Genomic DNA, 14457 nt, shown 5'->3' with positions numbered 1-14457 from the left:
ATCTTTTGCTGGAGCTGTTGATCATTTGCTCCGTGGGGCACAGACAATTAGATAAGACTGGACTTAGCGACTTTCCACTCTTATCAGACCCTTTTTCCGGAGGTGAGTTCACTACTCTTGGATGCACTTAACCCTATCCTAGATGGAGCATCTCCATCATCTTGATTCACCCTGCAAACATCTCACTTGCCTAAAGAGGTTTAAAATCCACCCTGGTGCTCCAGCTACTGCCTCATTCCAATCCTTAACATTAAGCTCAAGCTCCTTTCCAAGCTCCTTTCCACAACACCTCTCTACCTCTTTTGCCAGACATTATTCGTCTGGATCAAACAGTGTTTGAAGTGCAGTGGCATTGTTTTATGTTTGTATTGAATCAAATTCCTGGCAGAGAGGTTCTAGATAACACTATCCAAACCTCAAGTCTCGCACACCAGGCACACTACTGTGAAAATATCCAGGAAGGGGTCCTGAATAGTTCAGTTTCTGCTCACTTTTATGAATGCCACAATTGTGATTATTTTAAAAATGTAAATTTTATGGGTATACAAAAAGTGAAAAAAAACCTTGGAGAGGGGTTGACTATTTAAAAATATTATATAAAACAGAAATGAAGTGGAATTTTGATATGGAAAGCCTTTCTTAAAGGGGTCTTAATATTAATTTATATTTTTATGATTGTATTTAATAAAGGTTAATTATGTATATTTATGTATAATATTATGTGTATTTTATACTGTTAGTCTAATAAGAATGAAGTCCCCACTTTATTATTCTTTATGTTTGAATTTATGTACATCTATGCCTATCTCTACGAGTTAATAAGGATATTTAAATATGGCCGCCGGACATGCATGGCCCCTTATGGCATTTTTTATATAACCCTTTCTTAGATTGCTCCATGTAATCTAGACACCACATGGGGTGCTACCTCTCTTATATATATTTCCTGATAACACACAATTTTTTTTCCATTCATTGACTTAAGCACAGATATCTATGTCAGGTCTCTGAGCTAAGCCTCACTATGCCTCTGACTTCATTTGAATTGATGCGTATGCAAGTTGCCCCTGCATCATGTGGCATCTCCTTGATCTATGGCATATAGGTGGAAAACTGATATATGATGTCTCCCCCCTGCATTATTAAATGGGAAGAGAATCTCCAAACCACTTTCACAGAGGCAGAATGATCTAAAATTGTGCACTTGCTCCAAAGGACAACGATTTTAGCTTGACTGCAGGAAACCTCCTACAAACGTTTCTCTATATGGTATCATACTCTTTGTGTGATATAAACATGAATCCTGTCTCTTTCCAACATCTGCTAGTGATATGGTGAGGAAGTGGATAGTTTACAACATCTATGGTGGGACTGTGCAATGATGTAACCTTAAAACTTTCTGAGGAACCTTCAGCGTTTGAACTGGCTGCCCTCCTGCTTCACCACACTCAGTACCTGCTGCAGGGGTATAGCCGATCAGTCATTCCATGACTCTTAAATGTGGCAAAAACAGTTTCCCCCTTGTCCCTTTGTTCTGGAGGCAGTCATGTGCTCTTTCATCCTTTGTAATCTCAGTCTGTGAGATATTGCTCTCTCCTGGTGCTCCTCCTACCTCTCCCAGCGCTCTTTTAGTGAGATTAGTGCGCTCTTTTAGTGTTTCTTCTCTGGCTCTGCCTCTTCCCCCCAACCCCTCCCTGTTGGTGTCCCCCAAGGTTCAGTCCTTGGTCCCCCTACTGGATCTATACTGCCTCACTTGGTAAACTCGTCAGCTCCATTGGCTTCCAATAGCACTTCTATGCGGATGACACGCAAATCTATCTATCCTCTCCTTATCTCTCCCCGCCCCTATTGACTAGTGTCTCTGACTGCCTCTCTGTTATTTCTAACTGGATGGCTGCCCACTTCCTTAAGCTCAACTTGTCCAAAACAGAACTTCTGGTCTTTCCTTCTTCAAGTGTTGCTACTCCTGTTTCTGTCTCCCTCAACGTTAATGGCGCTACCATCAGCTCCACCACGCAGGCTCACTGCTTAGGTGTTCTCTTTGACTCCAACCTCTCCTTCACCCCTTATGTCAAGTCGATCGCCAAATCCTGCTGCTTCCATCTCAAAAACATTGCGTGCATCTGCCCCTACTTAATGCCAGATGCAGTTAAGGTGCTGGTCCTTGCCACTTTCCTCTCTCGGCATGGTGAAGGCAAGGGAGCATTACACCTGCAGATGGTTCTTTTGGCTCAAGTTCTTCTCCTCCTTTTGTTACTATATATACTTTTTTGCTAAACACATGTCTCTTTGACACACTAGATTGTAGTTTATGATGTTAGTGTTTTATTTCTTAACAGGACATGTAACTTTCCCGGATTGCTGACATTGTCAGTCTCATGTACATCTCTATGCTCTTGTTTAGGGAAAATGGGAGACCTCGCAAGGTTTTTTTAGACTAAAAAGTTCAGAACGCAAATCCTGCTATTAAATGCTGTTCTTTTTTTTTCCTGTACTGTCACCTTAACTGCTTAATGATCTCTTATTAAATACAAATCGTATTAAGGAAACATTACTAGGTTCTGATTTAAGCTTTTCTGGATTGCTGCAATTTCTACGAGATTCACCTTGTATAATACAAAAGCATAGGATGATGGAAAACGGATCACATCCCGTTATAGATTTTTCACTAACTAATTATTATTTTTAACAGGGAAGGTCACTTTGTTTTTGTATATTTGTGCTTTTGTTTTGTTCTTTATGACCAATATCAGGTTCTGTCTGGCAAAATGGTAAGGGGGGAAAAACAGGAGAGGGTTCTGTTATCAAGTAAATTAGACATTGCAATAGGCTTCAGCAAATTGAATCTATATGTTAAAGGCCAAACAGTTCAAGGAACACAGAACTTAGGGATAAATATTCAAATAAAAAGTTTATTGGAAAAAAAACATTTTCTTTTATTGCTTCATAATTTGAAAAAATTTCAAGGAGTATAAATTAAAGATAATTGAACTGACTCTCAATTAACATTTTTAGAAGTAGGATGTTTGAGGAAAATTGTAAATTCTTCTCCAGTGGGTGGCACTGTTGAAGAAATTATTCAAATATACAACATACAAATTCAAAGAAAAGACGTGCCCAGCACAATTACACTGCTTTCATATAATATACTGGAAATGCCTAAAATGTAGTATATCATCTATCTATCTAGATATAAACCAATTAAACCAAATAATATAAGCAAACTAAACTTAGATATGCTGCTTTCAAAATATGCCAAAATAATGCATTAAGTAGGAGAAAAAAAAAATTTGGGGAGCAAAAAAAGCATGTTTTTAACCCCTTAAGGACCAAACTTCTGGAATAAAAGGGAATCATGACATGTCACACATGTCATGTGTCCTTAAGGGGTTAATTTAATTCATCCTTTGCTGTCACAGTATTTATATCAAACAATACTCAAATACCTTGCTCGTGGTTAATTATAATGAAATTACTATGATTGCAACTTGGCAATATATAAGTACAATGTGCATATTGTGTGTTATGTAGGTGTAAAGGGAAATTGCACTTATTGCACTGCTTCATCTCATTGAAGTCCTGGAGCTATAATGTCTGGAGCCTTTGTAATATGTAACATGTCTAATATTAAAGCAATAGAACAAATTAAAAATAAAAATATTTAAAACGTTTTTATAATTTGTGTTCAGTGATGTCTCAAGAGTACAACAGTACCACCCACGTACAAGTTCTATTTGCTTTTGAAAAGATACAGGGTCAAATATAGGGCTTTCCCATTTCAGATTTTCCACACAGAAGTTTTGCCAGATTGGTTTGCTGGGACTATGTTGCCTTTGAGATCATGTGGCAGCCCAGAAATGAAAATTAGTCCATCATGGCATACCATTTGTAAATGTAGACAACCCAGGGTATTCAAAATGGGGTATGTCCAGTCTTTTGTAGTAGCCACTTAGTCACAAACCCTTGCCAAAGTTAGTGTTCATATTATTTTTACTGATTATACTGTATTATCATTATTATACATTTTACTGCTCTAAAACATTCATATTTGTGTTCAGCAAACAGTCCATATGTACAGGTCTTATGTGGTTTTGGAAAGTTACAGGTCCAAACACTGGACCTGTCCATTTCAGTTTTTACACATCACACATTTACAAGATTGGCTTGTTGGATCTATGATGCCTTTAAGACCATATGGCAGCCCAGAAATTAAAATTATCCCCGTCATGGCATACCATTTGCAAAAGTATAATACCCAGGGTATTCAAACTGGGGTATGTCCAGTCTTTTGTATTAGTCACCTAGTCACCAACCCTGGCCAAAGAAGTTACACTCATATTTGTGACAAGTGGTGTCTCACAATCTAATGTCTAAGGTTTTTTTGAGGAAGTCAGAGGTGCAAATATATTAGATGCCCATTTTAAAGTTGGAAATTTGACAAAGTGATTTGTTGGGCATATGTCTCCTTTGAGACTGGGTTATAACATTTCCACCATTATGACATACCATTTTCAAAAGTAGGCAACACATTTGAGTTGTTTTGTCCTGTTCTTCTTGGCTAGAATATTAGTAATTATTCATGGCTGGTAGTTGCACTTCAAATAGGTGGATACGTAAAAAAAAAGCAGAGAAAGTCCAGTGGTGGAGTATATCTAAGTATTTAGACAGAACTGCATGTGGAAAGCCACTTCATTAGATACAGCCTCAGATGATCAAATCCCAGAGCTGGTCTGAAGCTCTGTCTAATGTAAGTGGCTTTTCACATCTATATGAGTCCAAATACTTATATATACTCCACCATTGGACTTTCTCGCTTACTTTTGTTTCACCTACCCATCGATTCGAAGTGCAACTACCAACTATCTGTGAATAATTACATCATTAGACATGCTCACACTGTGTGGCAGGCACTTGGGCCATATAAAGCATGCTTCAGAACCACTCTCTGCATGGTTTTCTGTATTGGTTGGTTGGGGACCGGCCATAGAGGCTGTCAGTCATGCGTTTGACACAAGACACACACCATCAGTGTGCTTCCCAGCCCCCTTACTTATTATAGGCAATGCCAATAATGTAAGTTGTGTTACTGTTGATGCCGTAACTCAGGGCCCGCTAACCCATGCTGATACCACATCTCCCAATGTTGGGAGGTATTCCATAACTTATTCTGATAAACTAATCCTATGTGACACAGTAGCATAGTTTGTCAAATATTCCCAGTTTTGGCTATTTTGTCCTGCAATTTTAAAGTCACATTGAATTTTTTTACAAATCCCACAGTATATATTGCTTATATAGCTATATATATATACATATATAGAAAAGGTATAAATTGGGCACTCACCCTTAAATGGCTGTAGCTGGTTTTTGCCTTTGGTGCTACCTGCGTCCAAAATATATAATCAAAGAATAATCGGAGCACTCAAAAAGGACTTCTTTTTCTGTGTTTTAATGTGGCAAACGATTACATCAAATCTTCAAATCGACGTTTCCACCCCTTAGGGTCTTTTTCAAGATCAAACAATATGTGAAATGACAGAGTTTAAATACAAAATACTAATTAACTACTCACCAATCTCGTGTGTGCGGCTACCCGGACCCGGAAGTGTTCCACCACCTCACGTGACTCATGGGACGTGCGTCCGTGCGTGCGTCATGGTTGCTAAGAGATGGAGTGTAAACTCCGTGAAAGTTACAACGTGGTTGCTAAGTAATGGAGTGAAAACTCCGTGTGTGGGTAGTGTACATACCAGAGAACCCGTGCATAAAGACATATGGCTCAAAGGAGTTAAGAGATCCCTAAGAGAGATCATAAAGTGATGATTAAAAACAAATAAATATGGAAACATATTCAAACGGAGGATTTCTGGTATGTTGAAAAATGTCACAATGAGACGAATGCCGAACCCCACTGACAATCGACAGAACTTAACTAGCTCTGAAAAGAGGGCTCTTCAAGACCTAACATCAGACCCTAATATCATTATCCGCCCTGCGGACAAAGGGGGAGCCATTGTAGTGATGTCCTATGCCAAATACAGAGATGAGATATACAATCAACTCTCCGACACAACTACTTATCAGAAATTAACCTTTAACCCTGTAAAGAAATTCCAAAATAGAATTCAAATCACCATCAACACTGGAGTTCAGATGGGTTTCATTAATTCAAATTTGGCCAAATTTTTATACGTTGAACATCCCAAACATCCTGTTCTATACACCCTACCAAAAATTCACAAAGACCCACTTAATCCGCCAGGAAGACCGATAGTTTCAGCTCGAGATAGCCTACTAGAACCTATCGGTAAATACATCGACCACCATATCAAAACCTCAGTCACGGATCTTCCAACCTGCCTACGAGACACCAGTGATTTCCTGAACAACATCAAACAGGTAACCTCAGTGGAAGCACAACACCTACTGGTTACATTAGATGTTAAAAATTTATATACAATAATACCACATACAGAAGGTGTTCAGGCACTTCGACAGATTCTTTCTAATTCTTCCAAATATAAAGGTCCACCTATCGAATTTCTCATGGAGCTTTTACATATAGCTCTTACTTGTAATTATTTTAAGTTCGAAGACCACTTCTACCTACAATTGATGGGTACTTCAATGGGAGCAGCAATGGCACCTTCATATGCCAATGCCTACATGTTCCTCTTCGAAACCCAACATATTTTGGAGAAATTCCATCAACAGATACTTGTATATCATCGCTTTGTAGACGACATTTTTTTGATTTGGTCGGGAACTACTAGCAATCTGGAACAAATGATTAATTAAATCAATTCCTCAGAACGTCCGGTGAAATTGACACTCACAGTGAATACCCAGATCATTCAATTCTTGGACGTCTCTGTATATAAAGACAGAGAGACAGGTAAGTTGGGATATACTCTCTACCGCAAGGAGACCGCGAGGAATACTCTACTCCACTTTAACAGCTATCATCCACATAAGCTGAAAGAGTCACTTCCAATATCCCAGTACATGCGTGTGTTGAGATACAACAGTGATCCCACGAATCAAGCAAACCAATTGCAGGAGATGACCGCGAGATTCTTGGCTAGAGGCTATAGCCGTGAAGTCCTCGAAAGAGCATTGGATAAAGCCAACAGACACATGACAAGAGAACCCATGGAGACTGCCAGAAAAAGCCAACTGCAACTAAGATGTATTTACCACTAACTCTCCACACCGGTACCCCACAAATTCAAAGAGCTATGCACAAGTATTGGGGTATCTTCGGTTCTGATAAGAATCTACCATCAATTTTCTCTCAAAAACCTAATATCAGCCTAAAAAGAAATAAGAACCTGAGAGACCTATTAGTCAAAAGCGATCCCATCCTATGTTACCAGAAACCCACAGGACCTATCAAGAAAGGCTGCTACCATTGCAGTGGATGCGTCACCTGCAGTCACATGAACACAGGCAGTTCATTTGTCCACCCACACAGTGGCATTCGAATTCCCATCACCCACTATATCACATGCATGACTGATCATGTAATATATTTAATCACTTGTCCGTGTGGTCTGTCCTACGTTGGAAAAACGGACCTAACTCTCCGAGAAAGGATCCGAGGTCATAGATCTACCATCACCACTGCATTTAGGGACCAAAAATCCGACAAACCCGTCGCCAAACATTTTCTCCAATTGAACCATAGACTTCCTACACTTAAATTTATGGCCATTGATCATGTGCCACCCAGTCCCAGAGGAGGAGATAGATCTAAACTATTACTCCAACGTGAAACTTACTGGATACACCGCCTAGACACTGTTACACCAAAGGGACTAAACGAATATATTTCATTCACCATGTTTCTGTGAATTATTCTCAGTAGCTAGTCATCAGTCCTACTCTCCAGATATAGATATTTAATCTTGTGATCAGCGATATTTACGACCATTGTCACCTATTAGATAATATTGTATAATGTAAATTTTTTCTTTAAACTATTACTTGATATATTTATGCTCTACATTAATTCTATCTATTACTACCCGCTTTTGTGGTATGTTCTTGAGACCTTTGCCGAACTGATTGCTTATATTTCTTGTTTTTTTGTCACGTTTTCACTTATTCACACAACTCACTTTTTTCACAGTTAGATTTTTTTTCGGCATTCGTCTCATTGTGACATTTTTTAACATACCAGAAATCCTCCGTTTGAATATGTTTCCATATTCATTTGTTTTTAATCATCACTTTATGATCTCTCTTAGGGATCTCTTAACTCCTTTGAGCCATATGTCTTTATGCACGGGTTCTCCGGTATGTACACTACCCACACACGGAGTTTTCACTCCATTACTTAGCAACCACTGTGGCGAAACCAACCTCGCCACTGGGCCCTGGAGAAGCCTGTTTGCTAGCCTCCTACCTGCTGACTATGGCCCCTGGGTTATTTGGGGCATATTGTACTTTATATTGCTGCAACTGGCCCTTTTAAAATCATTGATGGACATATTGGGACTTTTTGGGATTGTGGCGAAACCGACCTCGCCACGTGTCCTTGGAGGGGGCCGATTGCCCGCCTCTTGCCTTTGGACTATGGACCAGACTTTATGGGAATATGATACCCCAGATAGCTATACCATGGAGCCTATTCATAATGAAAGACTATGGGAAAGACTTTAGCTCCATGGCAATTGTACTGTGTGAGTAGGATCTGCGCGCTATTCGGTAGTTTTGTGCGCGCAGATCCCAGCTATCTGGGGATAGGTGAAATGTCTGTGTTATGTGTAAAAGGTGAATTTATGTATTTTAAAGTGTTTTACTGTCTTTGTGTCCCCATGTGCTTAATGGAGTCTGTCTCTGTGCTGGGAGATAATTGGATTACTTCTCCAGCACAGAGAAGGCCCTGGAAAGCTAGGGGTTTTAAAAGATACTTTTAGTAACTTTTGAACCCCTGGTCTGATCCATGCCATTTTTAATATGTTGTTCCCCTGAATGGATTGATTGTGGATATGTAATTTTGTGTGAATGTGATGTATGGTTTTGAAGTTATAAATATTGTGTAAAAAGTATATTTTAAACTGTATGAATAATGGGATTATGTGTCACACTAAGGGGAGGGGATGTGTGGGAGGTAACATCTATGTCATTGGTTCTTTTATGCCTCCCCCTGGGTGTGGCCTGTAGGTGTGAGTTGGAAATAAAAGCCAGGCTGGATGAGCCAGTCCAGAGTTCCTGTTTTACCCTCAAAGTGATGTGTCGTCTCATTATTGGGGGAAGGATTTATTGTATGCTGTTCCAGTTGACTGCTAGGAGTACAAGCCTATTCGTATGGTTCCTATTCAATGGTCTACAGCATTCATACGCTTGGGAGAATTTAAAGGTTTCTCGGATTCGGTGATTATGGTGTCTGCCAGAGTGCTTGGAGTCCTCAGGAAGCACTAGGAGCATCCATTAACGGAGGTACCAAGTCGGGGTGCCAGGTGATCCGTTACATTGGTGCCAGTGGTGGGATGGCATCCTAGTGCGAGGTAAAAGCAGCTCAGAGACACTGTTTGGATTTACAAATTGAGGGCAATGCTAGCAGTCGTGCAGCGCCCCTGGGAGCAGACAAGTATGGAAGGTTCTGGCTCTGGAGATGATTGGCTGGCCGAGGTGAGGCAGCGAGTGGGCGAGTATGGGGATGATATACCCATGGAGACACGCCGGGTGATCTGGAACCAGGTCATGGCTGAGCGAAACACAAGGCTGGACCGAGAATTCCGGTTGGCAAAAGAGAGGAAGTATGCTCAGCAGCAGGAGCGTTACAGCAGCCGAGTAGAGGCTGCATCCGAGGAGGTTAGCCGTCTTTCCCTGAGGCGGCGGGAGGAACCCGAAGTGGGGGTCCTCATAGACTGGTCCTGTGAGGAACCACAACAGGCAGGTAGAGATGGGACCAAGGTCTCTCCACCGGGCCCACCAGGATGCTGGGCAGCCGGCCCAGATCCCCAGCAGCAGCCAGAGTTGCCAGGTGGGGAAGCAGGTGGCCCTTACTCACAAATAATGAGGGGCCTCACGGATTGGTCCTGGGAAGACCCACAGATGGCAGGGGGAGATGGGACTGCGGTCTCTCTACCGGCCCTACAGGGATGCTGGGCAGTCGGCCCAGATCCCCAGCAGCAGTGTGCGTTACAGGGAGCTGAAGGTGCCGTTCTTGCTCCCCAGCAGCAGTCTACGGTGCAGGGAGAGGAGCCTGTTATCCCCTCTTCCCAGCGGCTGAAGGTGTGTAAGGGAGAGGAGTTTGTTATTCCCTCTCCCCAGCGGCAGCGCAGCTCACCAAGGGGAGACAGTAAGCCCCTCACCAGCGCAGATGGGACCGTGGTCTCTGCGCCCTGCCTACAGGGAGTACAGAGGGTCAGCCCTGCTCCCCAGCGGCTGAAAGTGTGTAAGGGAGAGGAGTTTGTTACCCCCTCTCCCCAGCGGCAGCTTAGCGCACCAAGGGGAGACAGTAAGCCCCACACCAGCGCAGATGGGACCGTGGTCTCTGCGCCCAAGTTACATGGAGCTGAAGGGGCCGTCCTCCCTCCCCAGCGGCAGTGTGATTTGTTGGGAATTGGGAGCCCAGTCTCCTTTCCCCAGCGGCAGAGTGTCCAGCAGGGAATAGAGATCCCAGTCTCCTTTCCCCAGCAGCAGGACACTGCATTGGGAGGAGAGACAGTCGGTCTCCCTCCACAAAGACTGAAAGTATGCATGGGAGAGGAGATTGTTACCACCTCTCCCCAGCGGCAGAGTGTTCTAATGGGAGAGGAGCTGGTTACCACCTCTCCCCAGCGGCAGCTTAATGTACCAGGGGGAGACTGTAAGCCCCACAACTGTGCAGATGGGACTGTGGTCTCTGCTCCTACAGCACAGGGGGTAAGGACAGTCAGTCCTGTCCCCCAGCAACAAGGCTGCTTAGCCAAAGGGGAGACAGTCGATCTCCCCCTCCAACAGCAGAGCTATGTATCCAAAGGGGAGACAGTTGGTCTCCAGCAGCAGAGCTGTGCAGCTAAAGAGGAGACAGTCGGTCTCCAGCAACCAGGCTCCAACCAGACTACTCCCGTGGTAGTGCTGGCACCAGGACAGAGTACCGCTGGTCTCTGCCCCCTCAGCAACCCACCAAGGCAGCCTACCAGTCCCCCACACAGCCGTGGTAAGGCACCTGGACATGGACAATATTCTCCCTTACTCAGGTGTAGTAACCATTTATTGCGGGTGGGCTGTACTGCTGTTTCTGTCTTGTGGGTGGGCTGCTGGACTAACAAGGGCACTGACCGGCAAGAGGTCAGGTACCCTGTTAGTCTGTTTGGAAAAGGGGAGAAATGTGGCGAAACCAACCTCGCCACTGGGCCCTGGAGAAGCCTGTTTGCTAGCCTCCTACCTGCTGACTATGGCCCCTGGGTTAATTGGGGCATATTGTACTTTATATTGCTGCAACTGGCCCTTTTAAAATCATTGATGGACATATTGGGACTTTTTGGGATTGTGGCGAAACCGACCTCGCCACGTGTCCTTGGAGGGGGCCGATTGCCCGCCTCTTGCCTTTGGACTATGGACCAGACTTTATGGGAATATGATACCCCAGATAGCTATACCATGGAGCCTATTCATAATGAAAGACTATGGGAAAGACTTTAGCTCCATGGCAATTGTACTGTGTGAGTAGGATCTGCGCGCTATTCGGTAGTTTTGTGCACGCAGATCCCAGCTATCTGGGGATAGGTGAAATGTCTGTGTTATGTGTAAAAGGTGAATTTATGTATTTTAAAGTGTTTTACTGTCTTTGTGTCCCCATGTGCTTAATGGAGTCTGTCTCTGTGCTGGGAGATAATTGGATTACTTCTCCAGCACAGAGAAGGCCCTGGAAAGCTAGGGGTTTTAAAAGATACTTTTAGTAACTTTTGAACCCCTGGTCTGATCCATGCCATTTTTAATATGTTGTTCCCCTGAATGGATTGATTGTGGATATGTAATTTTGTGTGAATGTGATGTATGGTTTTGAAGTTATAAATATTGTGTAAAAAGTATATTTTAAACTGTATGAATAATGGGATTATGTGTCACACTAAGGGGAGGGGATGTGTGGGAGGTAACATCTATGTCATTGGTTCTTTTATGCCTCCCCCTGGGTGTGGCCTGTAGGTGTGAGTTGGAAATAAAAGCCAGGCTGGATGAGCCAGTCCAGAGTTCCTGTTTTACCCTCAAAGTGATGTGTCGTCTCATTATTGGGGGAAGGATTTATTGTATGCTGTTCCAGTTGACTGCTAGGAGTACAAGCCTATTCGTATGGTTCCTATTCAATGGTCTACAGCATTCATACGCTTGGGAGAATTTAAAGGTTTCTCGGATTCGGTGATTATGGTGTCTGCCAGAGTGCTTGGAGTCCTCAGGAAGCACTAGGAGCATCCATTAACGGAGGTACCAAGTCGGGGTGCCAGGTGATCCGTTACAACCACGTTGTAACTTTCACGGAGTTTACACTCCATCTCTTAGCAACCATGACGCACGCACGGACGCACGTCCCATGAGTCACGTGAGGTGGTGGAACACTTCCGGGTCCGGGTAGCCGCACACACGAGATTGGTGAGTAGTTAATTAGTATTTTGTATTTAAACTCTGTCATTTCACATATTGTTTGATCTTGAAAAAGACCCTAAGGGGTCGAAACGTCGATTTGAAGATTTGATGTAATCGTTTGCCACATTAAAACACAGAAAAAGAAGTCCTTTTTGAGTGCTCCGATTATTCTTTGATTATATATACATATATATATTTATAAATATATATATATATATATATATATATATATATATATTTGTTAATAAAACCAAAAATTTTAAATAGTCTTAAATAGGTAGCTGCTACAACACTGCATATGCAAACCTCCAAAAACACACAAAAATGGAAATCTCAATAAAAAACAGTGAAGTGCTATATACCTTTAAAAACTTTATATGTGGTAGCAATTACACTCACAAACGTGGAGCCTAAATCCTGGCTCAATATAGGGTATTAGGATCCATGTTTGTAAGTATAATTGCTACCACATATAAAATTTTTTTCTTAAAGCAATATTATACTATCTCTTTTTTTTTTTTTTAAATTCTTTATTTTTGAAGTGCAGATAAATACACATCCACTCGCCAAGCCCCAACAGCTTGCGACCAGGAAAGCAGTTTACACAATTTGTAGGCATTGAGGCATTGGTAAAAGAGAAACATGCACATATATATTTTTAAACGTATAACAATAGGTTTAGCAACATTCGTATCAGTTTTGTCTTAAGCAATATCCTAGCGTAGATCTGTGTGTGTGGGTAACGACTATATCGTGGTCTAAGCTTAGAACAGAGGGAGATGTGAGCTTTGTTCCCTGAGAGGTATCACATTAGTAGTTGTGTGAGATATGAACCAAAATAAAAAATAAATAAATAAATAAACAAAAAAGAGGTTGCGTGAGAGCTTCTCGTTTTATGTTACAGGCGAGTACAGTGTCTTGGTGCCAGCTGTGTCTGTCTAATGAGTAACGCGACAAGAAAGGGGAGAAAAAATAAATGAATAAATAAAATAAAATAAAAGAATAAAATTAGTAACATTAATAAAAGCTTGGGTCAATACTAAGCCCGTATTGTACATAAAGAAGGTATACAAGACATTCGTGTGATGTCTGAGTTAAGTGTGCTACTCTGCAAGGGCCCATGCCGCTTCAGAATCGGGTACTGTCCCACATTGTTGGGTGGTCCCGCGGTCATGTGTGCCTGTAACCTGTGTATGTCAACCGGTCTTGCCGCCTAAGAGGTGTTGAGAATGTAACGGTTACGTGCATTGGGAGCCCCACCAGTGTACATGGGTGAGTAATAGTTGTCAAGTAAGGTTTAACAAAAGTATAAAGGTAAAAAGGAAGGGGAGAAACAAAGGAAGTGTGGACACAAGTCCAGTGGGTCAGTGTGACATCCAGTTCATGGGGTTTTCCCTGGATATGGTGTTGGGAGCTTCAGTCACAGTTCAAGTTGTTGCTGCTGCGTACTGTTCCGTGCGTTTTTGCGGAACGAAGGGGGTGATCCGGTTTGGGTCCCAGTTGTAGGTGCGTCCGTTCTCCGGTTTGTGTTGGTCGAGGGAGTCCATAGGCAGTCCCAATACGTGCAGCAAGGCCGTGGCCTCCTGGAGTTCTTGAACTTGGTGAGTTGTATCATTATGGAAGACCTGTAGCGTATGGGAGGAGCGCCAGCGGTACCTCACGTTGTGTTGTTGGAGGAGTGCAGTAAGTGGTCTGAGGGATCTGCGCCAGGCTAATGTATGCCCCGAGAGGTCAGCGTAAAAGGTGAGTGTCATTGTTTCAAACTGATATGGGGTTTTCCCCCTCAGGGCATTAAGCACGGCGGTTTTGTCTGCTCCACTTCTGAACTGGACCACCAGGTCCCTTGGTTCCGCAGTTGGAGCCTTATTGGATCTTGGGATG

This window comes from Pelobates fuscus, chromosome 5 (genome assembly GCF_036172605.1).
Source record: "Pelobates fuscus isolate aPelFus1 chromosome 5, aPelFus1.pri, whole genome shotgun sequence".
Taxonomy (NCBI): Eukaryota; Metazoa; Chordata; class Amphibia; order Anura; family Pelobatidae; genus Pelobates; species Pelobates fuscus.
The sequence above is the reverse complement of the archived record's forward strand: the minus strand, read 5'-3'. Positions refer to the sequence as shown.